The sequence below is a fragment of the Eublepharis macularius genome, chromosome 8 (assembly GCF_028583425.1).
Source record: "Eublepharis macularius isolate TG4126 chromosome 8, MPM_Emac_v1.0, whole genome shotgun sequence".
In the NCBI taxonomy this organism is placed as follows: domain Eukaryota; kingdom Metazoa; phylum Chordata; class Lepidosauria; order Squamata; family Eublepharidae; genus Eublepharis; species Eublepharis macularius.
In genome coordinates this window covers 74,680,233-74,702,425 of record NC_072797.1, presented here as the reverse complement: position 1 = coordinate 74,702,425, position 22,193 = coordinate 74,680,233, and the positions used below count along the sequence as shown (strand labels likewise).

Here is a 22,193-nt window from a genome sequence, read left to right as displayed (position 1 = left end):
ATAAAAGGAAGACCTGGCAACTGCAGTGATCTGGTCCTCCATCTTCAAGGAGGAATCCAGAATCACCCCCAGGCTCCTAACCCTCGGGGCCAGTGTAAGTGCTGCCCCATCAAGTGTAGGAAGCTGGGGTCCCAAAGCCATCTCCCCACGACCCACATACAGGACCTCCGTCTTCGTGGGATTCAATTTCAGCCGACTTTGTCTCAACCAACCAGCCACAGCCTCAAAAGCACGCTCCAGGGCATCAGGGGCCGATCCAGGCTGCCCGTCCAACAACAGATAAAGCTGGGTGTCATCCGCGTATTGGTGACACCCAAGCCCGAAACTCCGCACCAGCTGGGCGAGGGGGGCGCATATAGATATTAAATAATAATGGAGAGAGTATCGCTCCCTGTGGCACACCACAAACCAGTGGCCTACGAGATGACACCCTCTCCCCGAGCGCCACCCTCTGTCCCCGATCGTGGAGAAAGGAGACCAGCCACTGCAGTGCTGTCCCCTGAATCCCCACATCGGCAAGGCGGTGGGTCAAAAGCTCATGATCGACCGTATCAAACGCTGCTGACAGATCCAGCAAAATCAGCAGTGCTGATCCGCCCTGATCCAGATGTCTGCGGAGATCGTCTGTGAGGGCGACCAACAATGTCTCGACCCCATGTCCCGGGCGGAAACCAGACTGGAAGGGGTCTAGGGCTGAGGTCTCCTTCAGGAAATTCTGCAGTTGCTTCTCTGCCGCCCGCTCAATCACCTTCCCCAAAAACGGAAGGTTGGAAACTGGTCGGTAAATAATGTAAAAAAAATAATGTAAAAAAGTTTTAAAATCTGGGTCATATAACTTATTGCACCAGCCCCCCAAGTTCCAAGATAGGAGCTTTAATTGTCAATCAGCAGCTGTGATATTATTTAGCTCCCCAGCAGTGTCCAGAAGAACACAGTTATTGTTACATGTTGGAAATTTCTCCAGAGTAGACTGCTCCCCCACATTAGAATTCTTGTGGACACCGGCATTGTTCTTTACAGGATTTTCTTGTCGAGAAATTATAGAGAAGCTGTCTGGATTCTGTAGATCCACCACTATTGGCATGAGGGGAGCCAGGAGAGTTGCCATCTCTAAGCAGTTTTCAAGCACATTGGGCTCATTGGCCGCTGGAGAGGGCTTTTGCTCTTGCTGTATTGGTTTGGTTCTGAGAAGCTTGTCTCTTAACACTCCCAATCTGGTGGTGATCGCCAGCTGTTCAGAAGGCGGATGGGCCAAGAACAAATTGAGTAATTCTTCTTCAATTTAATTCTCAAGAGAGGAATGGGCTGGGGCCATTCTCAGGTGTGAGGAAGAGTCACTCTGCACGATGTCTGACACTGGATCTGGAGTAAAGCTCTCAGCCTCCATCTGGGAGTGATCTTTTTGCCAGCATGGTAGCGGAGAGTTTATGATCAAGTTATTGAAAACCCTAGCATGGAAAATCCTTTTAGTGTGCAAAAATTCCTTCCAGCGAAGCAGTAGGCTTGGAATTCGGGGGCTGCCAAATGCGAGAAGAACTCTTTGAGCCTGGTATGGATTGTTAAGTGGCTCAACCAATATTAAATTTATTGCTAGTTAACTCTCATGTAGAAGAGCCCTTAAATGAAAACTGGCCTGTCTTACTTAATGCCAAGATAATGTCTGGCCTTTGTAATTGCAAGCAGTTAGGCAGACTTTACAGGGCTGCAGCTTTAACTGAAATGGAGCCTTCTCGATTTGAAAATGCTGAGGCTTTTTGTATTTTAAGGGACTCCCTTTTGTGTGGGGAGGAGGCCGTTCTCCAGTAATGGCCCCGACCAAATCTGTGTTAGTTTTGATTAATGGCAGCAGCTTCTGAGTGTGTTGTGTAAGTTGATCAATTTTATCTTCCAATAGTAGTAATCTTTCAAAAATAGATTCCACAGTTTTTGCTGTTAGTTGCATGGAGTCTATCAGTCTCATATTGTGGCTTCTGTTGTTAGCAAGCACAGATATCTCCCCTCTCAAGCACACAATTAGTATCCTCTTCAAGATTTACAAGGGGAGTGAAGCAGTTAGAGGTTGGGAAAACAGAGGGAACATGCTCCTGACTTTCCAGTAGCCTGGGGGGGGGGGGTGCATTTTTTTTCCAAATCACACCAAACTTGGTGGGGACCTTCTCCTAACTGTTGTGATGTGCCTTCCATGCTGTGTAACTTAAAGCCAAGAAATCAAATGTCTCCCACCTTCAGGCCAGAAACTCCAAGAAACAAAATGTTTTTGTAAGCAACTGTGTGTGTTTGTGATTCTCTGGTGTGAGGGTAGCTGTGGTACTGTCTAGGAGACTATTGTGATGTGTTGTGATGTGCCTTCCATGCTGTGTAACTTAAAGCCAAGAAATAAAATGTTTTTGCAAGTGATTCAATGTGTGTGTCTTTGTGATTCTCTGGTGTGAGGATAGCTGTGGTACTGTCTAGGAGACTTTGTGATGTGATACTAGTGTCATCATGTGCCTTTAATGCTGTAACTAAAAGCTACAAAATAAAAAAAATTGAACTTAATTCAGTGTGTGTGTGTGTGTTATTCTCTGGTGTGAAGGTAAGATCCCACCATAGGGAACAATGGAGAGTGGCTGGCCAGCCAGCAATGGGGGTGGTGAGGAATTTAGGGGTGTGTGTCTGTGGTTCAGGTGTGCTTTCCCAGGTGCGAGCTTGCACTCAGGAGTGTGCCCTCCACTGTGGCACCCCTGGCCTGTGGATAATTAACCCTGGGAAAGACAGTTTAAAATTTCCCATCATAGGGAACAATGGAGAGTGGATGGCCAGTTACTGCAGGGGTGGTTAGTTTTTGGGGGGGGGGGAGTATGGTCTGATAGGCTGTTTGGGGTGTGTGGTATAGCCAGACTGTGGCTGCTGTGATCATTGGCAGCCACAATCCATGTGTTTCTGATGTGTGGGAGTCTGCTGTGTGGGAGAACCACATTTGGGAGGCCATAAAATACCCCCCCCAATGAAATCTCCCTGAAACTTGGAGGAGGGTGGGTGGACAGGTAGGAGCAGGTCCCCTGAAAATTGGGTGCAATGTGCTTGCAAAATGCCACCCCAAGCCACCTAGAAAGCCCCCTTGTTTTTCCCCCTAGAGAATAATGGAGAGTGGAGGAGGATGGGGGCACCTTCTTTAGGAGGCTATAAAATGTCCCCCCTAAGTGCAATCTCCTTGAAATTTGAAAGAGGGTAGGAGGACAGGTAGGATCAGGTCCCCTGAAAACTGGGTGCATTTTGCTTGCAATATGCCACCCCAAGTGACCTAGAAATCCCCCTTGTTTTCCCCATAGGGAATAATGGAGAATGGAGGAGGTTAGAGTCACCTTTTGAGGGGGCATAACATGGGCCCCTAAAGTCCAATTGCTCTGAAACTTAGGGGATCATTATAGGAGAGTTAGGAGAAGGTCCCCACCAAGTTTGGTTTGAAAATGCCCCCCCTCAGGCTCCCAGAAAGTTGGGAGCATGTTCCCTATTGAAAATAATGGCCGAATCTTTCTGCAGCATACCTGAATCATACCGATTCGGTAATTCCACAGCATCTTGCCACTTTGGAATTCTCTTTATTCTGAATCTTTTTCCTGATTCAGGTAAACTGAATTGGGAACATCAAATCTGAATTGGGAACTTCAAATCACCCTGCGCACCAGGGTGATTCGATGTTCACTATGGGCCAGTCACCAACCTACCTTAAAGCGATAATAAGGACAAAATGAGGTAGAAGAGAATCATGTATGCCACCTCAACCTTCTGGAGGAAAACCAGGATTAAAAATGTGATATACAGAGAAAGACAAACCTCTATTAAAATGCATTTTTTTAAACTAATATATTTCACTTTAAAAAAAAAGCTGGCTTAACCTAGGTCCATTTTTCATCTGTAATAATCTAGTGTACCTAAACATCTAAATTTGTAACTCAGTTGCTATAGAATTTATTTTCATTTTTAACATAATATATATAACTTTTGGGGCAGGGCTGGGTAAGATTATGGACACCATAGCAACATTATTATTTCATCTGACCTGCTATGTTTCATGCTGAGGAAAGAGCAGGAAAGTAGAAAGGAAAGCCATTTCCCTCACTCCAGATACACAAGAGCTGGCTACGATTCAACCGTGATGGGGAGAGACAACCCTACATGTCCAGAAATAATTTGGTAATTTAACGGGTTACAGCTGTATATTTAATATTCCTCATACTGCGTGTTTGGTGGAGTGGTGCCTGGGCATACAGTAGACATGTGGCTCTTTTGATTGATGGTTATTGCAAATGTGGCTCTCCACAAGACACAGAATGAGTGATACTGGTTTACAGCAACCTTTTTTCATTAACAGAGGCATCACAGACATGTAAAGTACACTAATTCCATAGACCTGTTGAAAACAAAGTATTTTTCTAAAACACTGCAGTGCACAAAATCATAATAATTTCTCCCCGTCTAGGGACACTGAAGTAAGACACAATCAGAATTCCTGTTTTAAATCAACTTTCTATTAGTAGTGGAGAGCGCCCTCAGTCAGAGTTGACTTACTATAGCAACCCCTGCTGGGGTTTTCATGACAAGAAACTAACATAAGTGGTTTACCATTGCCTGACTCTGCAACCCTGGTCTTCTTTGGAGGTCTCCCATCCAATTACTAACCAAGGCCAACCCTGCTTAGCTTCTGAGATCTGACTAGATCAGGCTCACCTAGATTATCCAGGTCAGGGCCAACTTTCCATTAGCTTGGCTGAAATATAAACTCAAAATTTTCAGGTAACCTAGAAAAACAAACCTTTAGAAAAATTCCCATCAAGTTACATATAATATGCTGAAGCGAACAAAGACAGCAAGAAAAAAGGGCTTCTTTCCCCTCATTTTCAAAGATGCTGCTCCTACCAGTATTTGTGTATGTACCTCAAAAATTTATTGTTCTGGCTGTCTCTATTTGGGAAGACATGGCTGAGAAGGGGCAAGACTAGAAAGAGTGACATGAAGCATCTGATTGAAAAGACCCCCCCCCCCCCAAAAGAGGAATGTGCGGTTCTTATGGGCAGTTGTCTGAAGTGGCAATGTTAGGCAATATTAACTTTCTGAACAAATGGACACAGGCTATCACATACATGTCAGAAAGCATAACCAGAAGCTAAAGAAGAACAGGTACATACTTTCAAAAAGAATAGGTTGCGAAAGATTCTGCGGTGCATTTAAACTGGTGCCCTGTGGCCATGATGAGACTGAAGATTTAATAAATCCAAAAATATTCAGAACCCTGGTGAATCTGTTTGTTCAACAGATCCTGCCATGGAACTTCACTTGCACAGTGCCACACTATTTAAAGGTCTTTCAGAAACAATTCAGAATGAACTGCTTGACTGCACGCTTACCATGTTCAGGAATTATATTAGACAGGAGTTGAAAAGTACACAATTCATGGCCATTGAAGCTGAAGACAAATACCACAGATGTGTCAATGCACTATCAGTCTGTATTGATTTTCCACTAATCAGTGAGGAAGGCTCAACAGTGGGATGCTTCTATGCATTGATCCAGTTGACAGATTCTTGTGCTGAGACAATTGCCACCATTTTATGTCATCATATGGAGGAAGCATTCTCTGTTGACAAGCAGAAATTCATCACTCAGAGTTATGATGGAACAAGTGTGATATGTGGACAGCATGGAGGAGTCCAAAAGAGGAACCAGGACATCTATCCAAAAGACCACTATGCTCATTGTTGAATTTGATGTTCACCAGTTGAATTTGATGATGCAACAAAAGGCATCCCAAATCAAGGATGTGAGGGTGTTCTTTGCAGACATTTCTGGGTTTCCAACATTCTTTGCCCATTCAGTAAAAAACTCTGAAGTTCTGGAAGCTCTTGTGAAGAGACAACTCCCAAAGTAATCTCAGACATGCTGGAAATACGAACAGTGAATGTGGTATCTCCGATGAAACAGGAATTCAAAGAATTACTTAAGGAAATAACCTGGAAATTTGATCAGAGTGCTGTCTGTGAGGCCAAGTGATTCATTCAACTCTTGAAAGAAGATGGGGAATTCCTTTACTCCCCTCCCCCCGTTCCACAGAATGCCAATCATGGATATTCTCTATAGTGAACTTCAGAGAAGAGCCAAAGATTCTGTAGCAATTAGGGCAGCTGTCTCTAATTTTGTTAGAAGTATCAACGCAGTCAGAGATTCTATTCAAGTCTCATTCTCTGAGCTACGTGAAAAATCTCAGCTACCTAGAAGCAAAAGAAAGAAACCCCTAAATCAACTTCCAGTAGAAGTTTATGATATCATAATTTCACAGGCCAAAGAGCTATTTGAATTCATTGAACATCTGGAAAGTGCAATAGTGTTACACAGTAGCATGTTCAAAGAACATAATTAGAAGTTCCCAGGATGAGCCCAGGAGGAAACCACAGAGGCCTACCTAATGTTAAAGAAAGACAAGCCAAAGACAGGGCTTTCCATCTCATGCAAGAGGCAAGCATTCCACCACATCAAGGATTCTTCAGGATTCCTAAACACACTTCTGGACAAGAACCTAAAAACATGTTTTGCAGAAACAAGTGAAGTTATTGAGAATCACAGTGACCACTCCAGTGACTACTCTCTGCTCTGAAAAGAATAAACATTTTCTTGAGAAACATTACGTCCAAAGACAGACTCAATGTGTTGGCAATGTCATCCATAGAAATTCTATATTTTAATTGTTAGACAATCAAACTGTTTGAAAATCAGAAAGCATGTTGGACTAACTTCACCTACATGAGATAGTTAAGAAGGAAAAAAGAAGACAGGAGGAGAAGTCATCAGTCCACATCCCAAAACACAGAATAGAGAGCCGTCCATCAACATCATTTCATTTGGCTAGGTTCTTCTATTTGATAGTAATCTTTCTTATATTGATGTTTGAATTTTTGTTTTTAAAAAGGGGGATGTTTTTTATATCTTCACAATAAAATTATGCAATTTAAATGGGTTACAAACTAATATGTTGGTGGTGGAGAGTGTTATCAAATCATAGCTGACTACAACTGCTGGTGAATTTTCATGGCAAGAGATTAACAGAGGTGGTTTACCATTGCCTAGCTCTGCAACCCTTGTCTTTGTTGGAGGTCTCCCATCCAATTACTAACCAAGGCTAACCCTTCTTAGCTTCTGAGATCTGACAAGATCTCAGATCATGATCCAATCAGATCCAATGATCTGGATGAAGGAGCAAACGGGCTACTCATTACATTTGCTGATGATACCAAATTGGGAGGAGAGGCAAACATCCAAGAAGAGGGAGTTAAAATTCAACAATACCTGAATATTCTGGAGAAGTGGGCGGTTGTGAACAGGATGCAATTCAACATAGGTAAGTGCACAGTATTACATATGGGAAACAAAAATGTGAAGCACAAATACAGCATGGGGGATACACTTCTGAGTAGTAGTGTATGCGAAAGAGATCTTGAAGAGTGGACTGTAAACTAAATATGAGCAGTCAGTGTGATGCGGTGGCAAAGAAGGCAAACTCAATCTTGGGCTATATCAAAAGGGCCATTGCATTGAAATCACAGGAGGTCATAGTCCCTCTCTATACTGCCTTGGTCAGGCTGCACCTGGAGTACTGTGCGCAGTTCTGGAGGCCTCACTTCAAAAAGGATGTGGACAAAATTGAGAGGGTGTCGAAGAGAGTGACGAGAATGATCAGGGGTCTGGAGACTGAGCCCTATGAGGAAAGGCTGAGGGCCTTGGGAATGTTTAGTTTAGAGAAGATTGAGGGGGGGACATGATTGCTCTCTTTAAATATTTGAAAGGCTGTCATTTGGAGGAGGGCACGGAGCTGTTCCAGTTTGGCAGCAGAGGATAGGACTTGAAGCAACAAGCTTAAATTACATGCAGAAAGGTACCAGCTGGATATTAGGAAAAACTTTTTCATGGTCAGAGTAGTTCAAAGGTGGAATCAGCTGCCTAGGGAGGTGGTGAGCTCCCCTTCACTGGCAGTTTTCAAGAAGAGGCTAGATGAATATTTGTCAAGGATGCTTTAGGCTCATCCTGCATTGGGCAGGGGATTGGACTAGAAGGTATATATGTTCCCTTCCAACTCTGTGATTCTGTGAAGAGCAGACTTGCGTGGGCTAACCAGGTCAGGGCACATACAAATATATGAACAGGTATATTTGTTTGTAACCCATCTATATTGCATAATTTTAATGTGAAGTATTTTAATAAATTTAAAAAAAAATCTCCAGTTTTAAAAAAAACATTGGCCACATCTACTTTTCTGTGCTCACAGATGAGAGCTGGTGGAGCATGTAGAATCTAGATATGTGCCCATGTTGCTAGTCTATCCCTAGGTCTGCTCTTTCTCTGGAATAATCTCAACTGAGAATAAGCTTGTTGGAAGGAGTGATGGAAGTCGCACCATTTTCCCCATAAGAGAATCAAGTATGACAGCACTAGAGATGGGCATGAAATGGAGAAAAAATGAACCCTGAATTTCGTGGTGCAACACGTTCCATGTTCCACAAACCATGAACTTTCACGAAATTGTCCTGTATCACACAACAATTTGTTAGGTTTGTGATTTGTCAGATCCCAAGGCCCTACAAGAGCCTTGTTCATATGCAGAGATGCTAAACTGGCAGGAAGACTTCAAAGGCACCCTCACCCAACAACCTTCCCAGAATGGACAAGAGCAGAAAATAAGAGAGTCTTTTCAGTCTCTTTGGAAGCAGCAGCAAATCCAAAAGCTCCCAAATCTACTCTCTCTCCAAATCCTTGTAACAGCTCTTCCCTCTCCCTCTGTCTACTGGAACTGAAAGCAGGAGGCACAGAGCTGTGCCTTATATAGAAACGCTCACATAGAGCAAAACAGGAGCTCTCTGCTTGGCAGACAGACCTAACAGGGTTTGGAAGGATGAGATTGGTGTTCTCACAGCTACAGAAGGCCCATCTCCCCCTTGCTTGTTGCTCTCATAGAACAGAATAGGAGATCTCTGACTGGCAGGGAGAGCTGCCTATCAAGGTTATGTGGGCTAAGATTGGGGATTCCGCAGCAATAAAAGGTATGCAGACATTCAGGACCTATGTTGCCTAGGGAATCAATGGATCAGCGCTAGCCTGTCTGACATCACGAAGCATTCACGAATCGGCCCCACAAAACGTGAAAAGCGTGGCCCCACAAAACGTGTTTTCATGTTACACAAATTGGCCTGATTTGTCACGAAATTTGATTTGTATTTCAATTCGTGCCCATGTCTAGACAGCACACGAGCCTATTGAGTCAAGGTAAGAGACAATTCTTGAGTTCGTTTGCATGTTATCTGTTAAGAAACTGATCATTGCACTTGAGTATTTTTATAGTTCTTAAAGAGAAGGCTGGGGACAAAATCAATTTGTTCTGGCTCAGCCAACTGTTTGCTGTTCTCTGACCTACCAGCCCTACTGGGTAACAGTTGCCTCTCTTCTATAACCCAATGAGCTTTATCTGTGCCCTGAGAAATTACATACAGAATCCCAAAAAAGAATCCTCTTTTAATAAGCAGCAGCCCTGGACACTCTATTATAGTTGTCATTAATTCTTGGTATAATTAACAGCCACAACCCAAATTTAAATGATAAATAATATACACTGTTTAAATGTGAGCTCCTTGGACAAAGGAAAGGATAAGAATGACCTAAATAAATAAACTCAAGATCAAAGAGCTAGTTAGTGTCTGGCGCTGCTCTCCTTCTGTCTACCCCTCCCACCAGCCCTGCAGCAGTAGAGCCCATCTTCAGGCCCTGCAGTGCAGCCTCTGGCAGTACCTCAGCTGCAGTAGCCTCTACAGTCCCCCAGGCCTCCCTCACCCTTAGGCCAGTCACAGCCAATGCCCAGGCTCAACTCTGGGGAACAGCCTGCAGCCACTCCAGATTCACCCTTCTCCTGCAGTTGCCCAGACAGCTCCCCCTCATCCAGGCCTGCAGGAGATTGCCATCAGCACCAGCCAGACAGGCACAGGCCCCAAGCTGCCAGGGGAGTCACTGGGGAGGGTTCAGAAGCAGCAAGGGAAAGCCAAGCAGAGAGCAGACCAAATGCCCTGCCCTTGGCTGGGATGAAGTGGGTGGGACCAGGAGACTGCAGGGTCTGCCCAGCCCTCCTATCAGATAGGCTAGAAGCAGGGCCAGTCAGGGAGACTGGGTGGAGATTGGAAGCAGAGCGAAGGAGGTGGGGCAAGGGGAGGCCTTTACATTCAAGTTCCTGTGAAGGCTGAGGAGGATTTTGTAGGGAGAGGAAGCTGGAATGTGCTGTTATTCCCAGGGCAAGAGAAGGACAAGGTGGTGCAACCCCCTTCCCTGCCTGTCTGAGGCCAGAGGACACCTGCCTGGAGAGCTGGTAGGATGGCAGGCCATCAGGTGGGGGTGGCAGTGAGGGAGAAGCCTCACAGTTCGGATGTAGCATCATGCTGTGAAAGGGCACATACTTAAATTCCTATCGTAGCCTACTGAGAAAAATAAGCAAAACTACTGGAACTCACCATACTGAACAGTAAAGTGATGGAGAGAGCAAAGACCTTAGAGGTGATGTTTTAAACACAACAAAAAAGTGATACTAATCTGAAATATATTGCTTGATGATTATTTAACATGCCATAGTGAATGATACTATCACAAAGAATAACATAATGAAGAAATATTGGTAATCAGCAGTTATCTGCTTCATTAAACCTGTGCTAGCCAGCCTAAGAATTGACCTATGTAACTTACCATCATTGGACAGTAAGTAGACTTCTAGGGTTAAATTAATTTTAGATCAGACAAAGCAGTCACAGCAAGAGTGCAGGTCAGAAATCTCCTTTATTTTCAGGTGTGAAAAGCACAGTTTTCTTCAAAATAACAGCAAGAATCACATTCCATTCCAGAGTGCTAAGTGCCTTTGACCTTAGGATTCCTTGATCCCAGAACAAGGAACTGGTAGAATTCAATCCACTGGTCTACTTTTCCTTACGTGTTTTAAAAGATGCTCATGCTTGCATTAAGACCCTTATGCAAACCATCAACAGTCTAATACATTTTAAATATTACCTTAATTATTCATGCCAAGGAAACTAAGCCATAAACAATAAATATTGTTTAAATAAAATAAATATTGGCATTCCAATATATGTACATCTCAGTATATGAATGAGGGACAACAGATGGAAGCTAAATCCAAATAACACCAAGACTAGAAGTCTAGAAAAGAATGTATTTGTTTTGGATGGAATCACACTGTTATATTGTTGAGGGAGACAATATTACAGCCATCTACTTATTAAAGGGAAGGGAGTGAAGACAGAGTAGAGAGAATGCCATCTATTTTCTGGTATTCAGTGAGAGATACCATTAGATTTACCACAGGGGAGTGGGATAAGGCACCACTAGACAGTCCATGGTTGTCTTCAGTCTCTGCCAGCAGAACAGCATTCTGATAGTGCTGAACAGAGATTCTTCCATCTAGTGCAGTGCTATTGTACAAATGGTTGTATGAGCTTGGTAGTTTGGAATAAACCTTTCCTCATTGCCTGAATTTTTTCTATCCCATAACTTCTTATCCCACAAGACAGCATAGGCAAATATTCTTTAAACCATAATCCTATTTACCCTAGCCTTATGGAGCAGATTGTAGGGAATATATTACAGAAGTATTTCTGCCCTTTTCCCTTCATTGCTTGGTCACTGTGGAGAAAATTGTGGTTCTCTCTCATTAAGAATTTAACATTCTGCCTGCTTCTACTAGGGGAAACAACCCAAAGTGGCACACAAAGTGTTTTGTATTTTTTTACAACCAACTCTTAGCTGAACTGACATAGAATTAAACAGAGACACCCAAATCTAATTTTTTAGGCTTCTAGGCATCAGAAATTGTACCAGACAGGAAATATGCCATGTTTGTTTTACTGCCTGAAGACAACATAAATTGTACCTGCAGCCAATGCAAGTTCATGTCTCTGCTTGAACAGGTGAAAGGACTCAAGGAATATCTGTCTACACTCCAGCTAATAATGGAAGATTAAAGGTTTTCAAATGTGCAGCAAGACAAATTCATGAAAGAACAGCCAACACAGTAGGAAGAGAATGTAACAAGCAGAAGCAGGAAAATCAGGAGACTGTCTCACTGAAACCATGCAACTGATACCAGGATCTTTCCATGCAATAGGATTCTCTAAAGAAGAAATGAGATGCAAACACCACTGAGTATTGCTCAGTTTCATCCCCCCTCAAGAATGGACGGGGTGTTTGGGGAGGGGGAGTCGATGATACGCTACTGAGAGGAATGGAAAAAGCTGTGTACTGACCAGACGAGCTATCTAGGGAGATGGGTTGTCTTCATGAAGGCTGCATTTCAGGTATGATAGTAATTCAATGAATCCTTTGACCTTTATCTGCTGCTACAGATCAATGAGGGAACAAATGCCACATCCAGAAGAACTGAATGGATATCTGAAGAAGTCAGCTGCCTCTGCACATAACCCTCTGCATGTTAACTGAATGTCTACAGAGAGAAAACAGAGAGAAACATACTCTGACCCATTCCATCACCATTGTGTGACTGCTAGCTCGTGAGTACGGCATCTATGCAGGAAGAAAGTGTCAATGCATACATTCCCTTCCCATGATTGAGGGTGCTTCTTTGCAAACACTAAAACATGGGAATGAGTGTATGCCCGAACACTTCCTCCATGTGTAAGTGCTAGTGATCACATGACGATGGGGAGGGGCCATTTCACTCCAGCTCTCCATACAGTCAATGTGGGTGGGTCATGTACAGAGGGCTTATTAGGCTCTGGGTTGGGTAGTGAAGAATTTGGAGACACACAAGGGATGTTTCCACTACTCCTTCCTGTTGAAGTTCACAGCGTTGGAAAAGAAAGCAAAATAATAGAGAAGAATAGCTGCTACACAGATGGTGTTATTGGGAAGGCTTGGGTTTCTTGGCCAACAGCCTGAGCTATCAGAATGAGGGAGTGTTGACAAGAAAAAGGGTGTACCTCAAAAGGACTGGAAGAACATATGATCTGAGACTGAGAAAAAATAAAAATCAATTATGATGAGTGGTCTGCAAACCAAAACCTATGGAGAAAAGTTGAAAGTGTTATGCATGTTTAGCTTAAAGAAGAGAATATTAAGGGGAAATGTGATTGCTTGCTTCAAATCACATCTGATTGGAGGGAGGCGTCCAGTGGAGTGCCACAGGGCTCGGTCCTGGGCCCAGTGCTTTTCAATATTTTTATAAATTATCTGAATGAGGGTGTGAAGGGATTACTCATTAAATTTGCAGATGACACCAAACAGGAAGGAGTAGCTAACACCCTTCAAAACAGGGATAGAGTTCAACAAGATCGTGACCACACTGGAAAAGTGGACAGATTAGAATAACATACAATTTAACATGGGTAAGTGCCAGATTCTCCACTTGTGTAACAAAAATAGAAAGCATGCATACTGGATGAGGGATGCACTTCTGGGAAGCAGTGTGTATGATCTCAAGATCTTGAGATATGGGTGAATAGGAAGCTAAATATGAGCTCTCAATGTGATGCAGCAGCAAAAAACAAACACAATCTTGGGGTGTATTAACAAAGGCAAAACCTTGGTCACAAGATATTATCCCATTATATACCGAGTTGGTCAGGTCCCACCTGGAGTATTGTGTGCAGTCCTGGAGGCTTCACCTGAAAAAACTGTAACGGGTGCAGAGGAGAGCAACTAGGATGATTGGGGGCTGGAGACCAAGTCCTGTGAATAAAGACTGAGGGACCTAGGAATGTTCAATTTGGAGAAGAGGAGGTTGAGGGGAGACATCATTATTCTCTTTAAACATTTAAAAGGCTGTCACTTAGAGGAGGGAAGGGAGCTGTTCCTGTTGGCAACAGAAGACAGGATTCGAAACAATGGATTTAAACTACAGGAACAAAGGTACCAGCTGGACGTTAGGAAAAACTTCTTCATGTTCAAAGTAATTCAGCAGTGAAATCGGCTGTCTAGGGATGTGGTGGGGTCCCCCTTACTGGTACTCTTCAAGGAGTGGCTGGACAAATACTTGCTGGTGATGCTTTAGGCTGTTCCTGCATTGGGCAGTGGGTTGGACTAGATGGTCTGTAAGATCCCTTCTAATTCTATGATTCTATGCTTTTATGAAATACATGACGGCAGTAACCTAGAAGATGGAACATAGTTGATCTCTCTTGCTCCAAAAGACAGAAGTATTGTACTGAAATGACAAGTAGATTTACATAAAATGTTAAAAGATGAACTGTAAGAGATGATCAATAGCAGAACAGAATGTCATGGCGGGTGGTTATGTTTCCTTCATTGGAGGCCTTGCTTGGATGGCCGTCTGTCAGAAATGCTCCAGTACATATTCACACATGAAAATGAAGTTGGAATAGATGCTTTTCAAAGTCCCTTCAACTCTAACAGTTTATGACTCACACAATATGGTTGATTAGATAGTTTACTAGTGGGTATATTGCAACGTAATGGTAACATTTCAAAAATTATTTAATTGATTATCAAATCACGCAAGCAATTAACTCCATAAATTGCAAAATGGAAAATTTAGGTTCTTCTCTAAGATACACTGAAAGAAACAAGATTTAATATCTTTCAAAGAAATTAGATTTTTAAAAAATATATTCTCATTTAATTTGTAATGACTCAGTACCACCTGGAAGGAAAAACCGAAGGAAATTATAGAATGTCCACATTTCTTACCTAGCTTAAAAGACCACATACTGAGATATCTCTCACATTAAAGTTTGGCTTTTCTGACCATTTGAGTTAGTAAGAGCACATAGATTTTGTTCTTATTATTTCAGTTGACAGATTACAAGTCATCCTCTGTCTTATCCTTTCATCTCAGAGATCTATTTTGAACCTTCCAGCGCCATTTGTTTCACATTCTTCTGACACACATCCAGTGTCTCTGGATTTTGTCTCTACACCTACCCACACCAATTTTTTTAAAAAAAACAACTACACCTCCCACAGTTATATTTATTTTAGGACACACATTACACTTTTCTAAAAATATAGTATGACAACTGGTTAGTGAAACAGTACACTCTATTTATATTAATTAAGAAGACTTCCCTTTTAACTACAGACCTAAGAATGGTTACCCTTTGTGACAAGAAACCATACAGATGATGTTTTCTGTCCAGATGACTTATAAATATTAACAACAAAATGTATGTTGCTGCATATATTGTTGCCAAATCCAAAAAAAATAGAACAGATGAGAAATGCCCATCACAAATCCTATTTAGGAAAAAAGAAAACGGTCTGAAAAAGAGATATAAAGAGAAAAAACAGTGTTTCATACCTGTAACTGTTGTTCATCTAGGTCTTCCGTGCAGGCACACATGGGACTGCGCACGTGCAGGCCTGCCGACTTCGGAGATTTTTACAGCTCAGAACCACTAGGGGGCACCCCTGCCTCCTAACGCGCATGCGCGGCCGTCTTTCCCGCCGAAAAACGACTCCTAAGAGGTGGGACACCCCCGACATACCCTCAGTCCTCTTTCACCGCCGACTGCAAGGTAAGTACCAAGAGATTTAGCGGGGAAGGAGGGAGGGTATGTGTGCCTGCACAGAAGACCCAGATGAACAACAGTTACAGGTATGAAACACTGTTTTTCATCTGCGGTCTTCCCATGCAGTCCCACATGGGAGATTACATAGCTAAATACCTGGGTGGTAAGTATAAATGTCTCATCGCAGGAAGATTGATTGTAGGACCGCCATGCCTCCTCGTCTCCTTCCTGTCCAGCACATCTAGGGCATAGTGCCTAACAAAAGTATCCGCAGACGCCCAGGTCGCCGCCTTACAGATGTCTTGTAGAGGGACACCTCTCAGGAGTGCTGCTGAAGCTGCTTGTGACCTAGTGGCGTGAGCATGTATCTCCAATGGACAAGGTAAGTTCGCAAATTTGTAACTTAACAAAATAGCTTGCACCACCCACCGAGCCACAGTCTGAGGATTGGCTCCCATCCCCTTTTTTGGGCCCGCAAAGCAAACAGGTGAGAATCCTTCCTAAAGGGCTTCACCCTATCCAGATAAAACAAGAGAGCCCTACGAACATCTAAGGCATGAAGGGACCTTTCAGCATCTGATGAATGATCCTTGAAAAATACAGGTAAAGAAATGTCTTGCGATAAATGAAATTTGGACACCACTTTAGGTAAAAATTCTACCTTTGTCCTGAGGACCACTTTATCAGGGTGGATACTCAAATAGGGGGGATCACACGACAGAGCCGCTAATTCACCTACCCTCCTGGCAGATGTGACGGCAACCAAATGAAAGGAAATTCAAGGGGCAGGTAGCTAAGGGTTCAAAAGGTTTGGACATAAGTTTGGTCAACACTAGGGGAAGAGACCATTGAGGTACCAACACCCTTACTGGGGCAAATAAATTGTTTAGCCCCTTCAAAAACAATTTAGACGTGTAGTGAGAAAAAACTGTCTTCCGATCCACTGAGAAGTGGAAAGCAGAAACTGCAGCTAAGTAAACCTTAACAGAGGCGTTCAACAACCCAGATTGTTTTAATCACCATAAAAAGTCCAAAACCTCGGAGAGAGGGGAAGTCAACGGGTCTAGCCCCCTACCCTCACACCATTCTGAAAATTTGTTCCATTTCAAGGAATACGACTGCTGTGTGGATAAGGAACGTGCATTCTGAAGCACATGCATTACTCCCTCAGAGAAGGCCCGTCCTGCAGAATCAGCCATGCCGTCAGTCTGAGTGTATGCACTCTGTGATGGAGCATCCCACAAAAGGACAGAAGATCTGGTTGTTCCAGGAACTGGTGCATCCGACAGTGGAGTCTCAGAAGAGCATGGAACCACGGCTGTCTCGGCCAGTAAGGGGTTATCAAAATGGCTGAAGTTTTGTCCATCTGGATCTTGGAGAGTATACTGGCTAACAGGGGAAACGGGGGAAACATGTAATGAAGACGACCAAACCAGGTTAACTGAAATGCTTCCCCAAGTGACTCGAGGCCGACGCCTCCTCTGGAGCAGTAGTCGGGAATCTTGCAGTTTTCCTCTGTGGCGAAAAGGTCTAAGTCTGGGGTCCCCCATTCTGAAAAGACAGGATTTAAATACTTATCGTGAAGAGACCATTCATGGGTATCGCCCCCCAATCTACTAAGGTGGTCAGCTGTTACATTATCAACACCCGGTATATGGACCGCCACTAGCCAAACCGCATGATCAATGGCCCACTTCCAGATCTTCATCGTCTCCTCGCATAAGGCTGGAGACATAGTACCCCCTTGCTTATTCAAATAAAACATTGTGGTGGTGTTATCTGTAAGGACTTGGACTGTTTTATTCTGTACTAGATCAGAAAAGGAAATCAAGGCATAATAAACTGCCCGTAACTCAAGGAGGTTAATGTGTTGGGTGCATTCCGACTCCTTCCACATTCCGTGGGCATACAAGCCCTCACAATGGGCCCCACATCCCAGGGTAGATGCATCCGTAGTAACCGAAACATTTGGTTGTCTATAAACAAAGCCAATCCCCCCAAACAGGTTGGAGTCCAGTAACCACCAATCCAAGGATAAGATGACCCTGCGAGGGATGCTCAATTTCTTTCCTTGGGAATCTTTTTCAGGGAAAAAGGCTCTAGAAAACCAAAATTGTAAAGGTCTCATCCTAAGCCTAGCTAGGGCGATCACAGCCGTAGTGGCAGCCATATAACCCAGAAGAATCTGAATAAGCTTAACTGGTTGGAACCTGCATCTCTTAAATTTTTTAATAAGAGCCTTAATCTTGCAAGCCTATCCGAGGGCAAGAAACCCATATTTAGGGACCCATCAATAACGGCCCCAATGAACTGAATCACTTTAGAGGGAACAAGTTTAGATTTCTTTTGGTTCACGAATAACCCCAATTTCAGACAGGTATCCAAGGTAATAGACACCTGATTAGTGACATCCTCCTCTGATTGGCCAACAATCAACCAGTCATCAAGATAGGGAAAAATGCAACACCCCTGAGTTCTAAGGAAGGCAATCACTACTGCCACACACTTGGTAAACACCCTAGGAGCAGTAGATAACCCAAATGGGAGCACACGGTACTGAAAGATCCTAGTACCATAGGTAAAACGCAGAAATTTCCTATGTTCAGGAAAAATAGAAACGTGGAAATATGCGTCTTTAAGATCTAAAACTCCAAACCAGGAGTCAAAAGGTAATAAATTCAAGACTGTCTGCAAGGTAGTCATCTTGAACTTTTGGGTCTTTATAAACTTATTCAACCCCCTGAGATCCAGGATAGGGCGTAGACCCCCATCCTTCTTGTCTACCACAAAAAGGTTCGAGTAGAAACCAAGGGGGGAAGCAGAAGGGGTCACCTCTTCAATAGCCCCTTTACTTAGTAAGGCTGACAACTCAGAAACTACCCCAGACTGAGGTGTATGAGAGGAAAAAACAGGGAGCCGGAGACCAGGCCACTGAACAAACTCAATTTTATAACCAACTTTAACCAACTGTAACACGCACACATCTGAAGTAATGGTATTCCATTCTGAAAAGAAAAGAGAGAGCCTGTCCCCAAAATAGGGATCAGGTCCCTGTAATTGTCAGAGCTGTTTTTGGGAATGTCCCGGTTCCTTGGATTGGCTTTGATTACCCTGTCTACTCTTGTTGCCCTGCCTCCTCCTCTGGAAGGTAGATTGCGGGCTTTGGTAGCAGCATTGAGATTGGAACCCATACCCATAGTAAGGGTGATAGCGCTGCTGACTATTCTTAGTATACGATCTATATTGAGCGCGATTAGGCTGATGTTGATGTAGAACAACATAGGATCGAGCCGTCAACCTGTCTTTCCATTTCTTGGAAAGATATTCATCCGTTCTGTCAGAGAACAGGTTCTGTCCCTCGAAGGGAAGGTCTTCTACTTTGGCCCTCGAGTCTACAGGTAGAGCAGTGGTTCTCAACCAAGCAAACCTACAGAGCACGAGTGCAGATAGAAGTGCTCTGGCAGATGAATCGGCCATATTTCTACTAACAGTAATCTGATGGCGGGACAAACGCACAACCTCTTCCTGGATGACTCTAAGGAAGACTCTTTGGTCCTCAGGAAGCTGGGGGACAAACGTTGCTACTTTTGTCCATAACAACAACTGGTAAGCGGCCATCATCGCCGCATAGTTAGCAATTTTTATACCAAATGCTGTCAAGGCATAGACCTTTCTTGCTAAAGAGTCAATCTTCCTACTATCTTTATCCACCGGAACCAAAAGGGATCCTTGCTTGGGTTTCGACTGCATGTCCTCCGTGACAAGAGAGGAGGGAGGCGGATGAAGGGGTAAGAATGGACATTGTTCATCCTTGACTCTATAAAGATTTTCAATCTTTTTGTTTGTAGCAGGAGTAGAGGCAGGTTTCAGGTTTAACCCTGACAGGAGCTCCACAAACCCTTCGATCATAAGGAAGGCAATTGTCGGAGTCGATCCGGAATACATATGCTTCAGAATCTTATCTTTGGATCGTGGCTCCGAAGAAGCTACCTCAATTTCCAGCGCACTTGCCATCCTTTGGAGAAGCTCGTTGTAGGCGCGAACATCTTCCGTCGGGGAAGCTTCCTCCGAAGGGCCAATAACTCCCTCTGGTGAATCCGAGGGAGGAGAACCATAAGACCTCTCAAAGGGAGTATAAGCATCAAACTCGGTATCTGAGAAAACAGGAGTCCGCCTGGATCCCCCTGGGGAAAAGGCACGCATCGAAGGCGAGCGAGATCGTCTCCTGGAACCATGATCGGAACCTAAGATCTCTCTTCATAGTAACGGTGTCTAGCAGAGTATGGGCTGTATCTGTCTGAATGGCGCCATCTTGATTGACCTCTGTCCGTTTGAGAGGAGCGCGAGGACCACGAATCTCGAGAGGGTGAGCGAGGTACACCTGATGGAGTCGGGGGTTTTTCTACCATAATTACATCCGATTCCCGGGACCTCTCAGACGCCAGGGTTCTCCTCGGGAAGGCTGCATCTCCCGAGCCTCAATAATCTTTAGCAGGCGGTCCTGCCTCCGAAGCATCTCGTTGGGGAGTGATGACACTCTCGAGTACCTGCTTGTCCGAATTCGAGGAACGGTGCTTCTTCTTTTTCTTTTTCTTCTCCAGAGTCATTCCCGGCGGATCTGAGGGCCTCGGATCCGAAGATCTTTGCGACACGCTTTGTTGGTCTGACTGTGAACTGCTCCGGGGGGGTTTTGGCTCCGAATGGGTTACAGAAGCCTCCCTCCCAGGTCGATCTCCTGACCTGGAGCCTGACGGTTCCGACGCAGTCCTCGACCTCGAGATCGGATCTGATGAGGTGGTGGCGATCGGATCTGAGGAACTACACGCCAACACGGCCGGCGTCATGGCCCAGTCTGAGAGTGAGGTCTCCTCTGGAGGAGAGGAGCCTCATGTAGCCAGCCAGGACTCCTCAGGAGAAGAGGAGCCCTGTGTAGCCAGCCCTAGCCCTGATTCAGCAGAAGCCAGCAATCAGGAGCAACACCTGCTGGCTGATCAGAGCTTGCAGCCAGCAGCTGAGACACCAGCACCCTCTAGCTCCAATACCACAGGGGAAGCTCAGCCAGGGACTTCTACAGGTGCAGCGCAGCCAAGAGCCTCCACCCCCCCAGGTTCACCCACGCCCAAGGAACGCCACAGGCAGCGCCAGAGACTGGAACTGCAGGAGAGACGGCGCAGTGCTCGCCTCTTGAGCCAACGCCAGCTGCTGGAGAGTGACGATGAGTTGCGTCAGGATGGAGCCCCAGCAGCTGGCTGAACACCACGCCTGGCTATAAGAGCCAGTCTGGAGGAACTGCCGGGTGTGGAAGCACCATGTCTATTGCCTGCAACCACTCCATGTTCTGTGAACCTTGCCCGTGCCTGCTTTTGGACCTGACACTATCGGTGACTGACCTCAGACTGTGCTTGACCTCGCTCTTGGACTCTGGACTCACTCCTGGCTTTATCTCGTGCTCTGACCACCGGTTTGACTTGGCTTTCGCTCTTGGAACTCCCCTTTGACTTTGGCCTTAAGGTTTGGACTTGAACCACCCTGCTTGGGTGGTCAGTCCATGACAACTGAGGTCGGCGGTCTCAGGTCGGTATGAGCAGGAGACTTATGGAAATGCAGCGATTTCTCCGCAGATTTTGAAGTCGGAGTGGCGGATTTTTCTGGCACGGGAGATTTGCCCAACGCAGGTGGATCTGTTACCGCCATCGCACACCGCCATAGATAAGCTTGAAGTGTACCCGATCTTTCTGCCCTGGCCTTCGGTGTGAAGGTGCAGCAGTACTTACAAGCCTGTGGGTTGTGGGTCTCGCCCAAACAGTATAGGCATTGAGAATGACCATCCGATTTTGTCATTTTTCGATCACACATCGAACATCGCTTGAATAAAGCTTTCTGACATCTTCCAGAAACACGACGAATGCTATTTCGAAGAGCAGAGCTAGCCAAGAACCTCTCAAGTCAGCAGCAAAAGAGGAACTGAGGGTACGTCAGGGGCGCCCCGCCTCTTAGGAGCTGTTTTTCAGCGGGAAAGATGGTCGCGCATGCGCGTTAGGAGGCAGGGGCGCCCCCTAGTGGTTCTGAGTGGGACTGCACAGGAAGACCACAGATGAACAATTGATATTGTTTCTCTTTTAAACCACATTATCATATTCAAGTTGCATGTTTTAAAGAGGTCTAAACCCATTTTAAAGCCCATAATGGGTTCTGTTATTTATCTTAGAGAATCTGGCTGGAGGAATTAGCATCTGCCTACAGGGAAGCATCAAAATTGAAAGTGCAGCTGTAGTAGTTTTAAGTATAGATCTGTCTTAGTGAGTCAGGTCTGCACAGGTGTTCAGGAGCCCAAACATGAGGCATGCAGGTCTATATTCTGTATTCAAACTGCTGTATACATATACATTTTTTTCTTTTTACCTTTTCCTTTCAAGCTCCTTTGAGCAGCAGATAGGGAGTCTATATACACATTTTCAAAGATATGTTTAATGTTTAAATGCAACTAATTGTCCACAATTACCGGACAATATCATATCGTGTGTAAGTCAATCCATCAATGAAGAAATTGTTCTAGGTTGCTATTAACTCAATATCTAAATGAATTGACAGGCCCTAATACTCTGACCACTCCAACATCATTGGGTCATTGAA

At 44.4% G+C, this 22,193-nt stretch overlaps 1 protein-coding gene across 2 annotated transcripts in view; it reads right to left on the bottom strand.

The window, feature by feature from the left end:
- The window catches only part of PRR16 (proline rich 16), a 124,831-nt gene that overhangs the window by 50,594 nt on the left and 52,044 nt on the right, over positions 1-22,193 (bottom strand). Inside the window, exon 1 of one of the 2 annotated variants that reach the window (XM_054987540.1) lies at positions 15,717-15,756. The exons of the other annotated variant lie outside the window; for it this stretch is intronic. The gene's annotated coding sequence lies outside the window, so the exon portion shown is untranslated. Of the gene's footprint in view, positions 1-15,716; positions 15,757-22,193 lie in introns of those variants that run through there. 2 annotated transcript variants of the gene reach the window in all.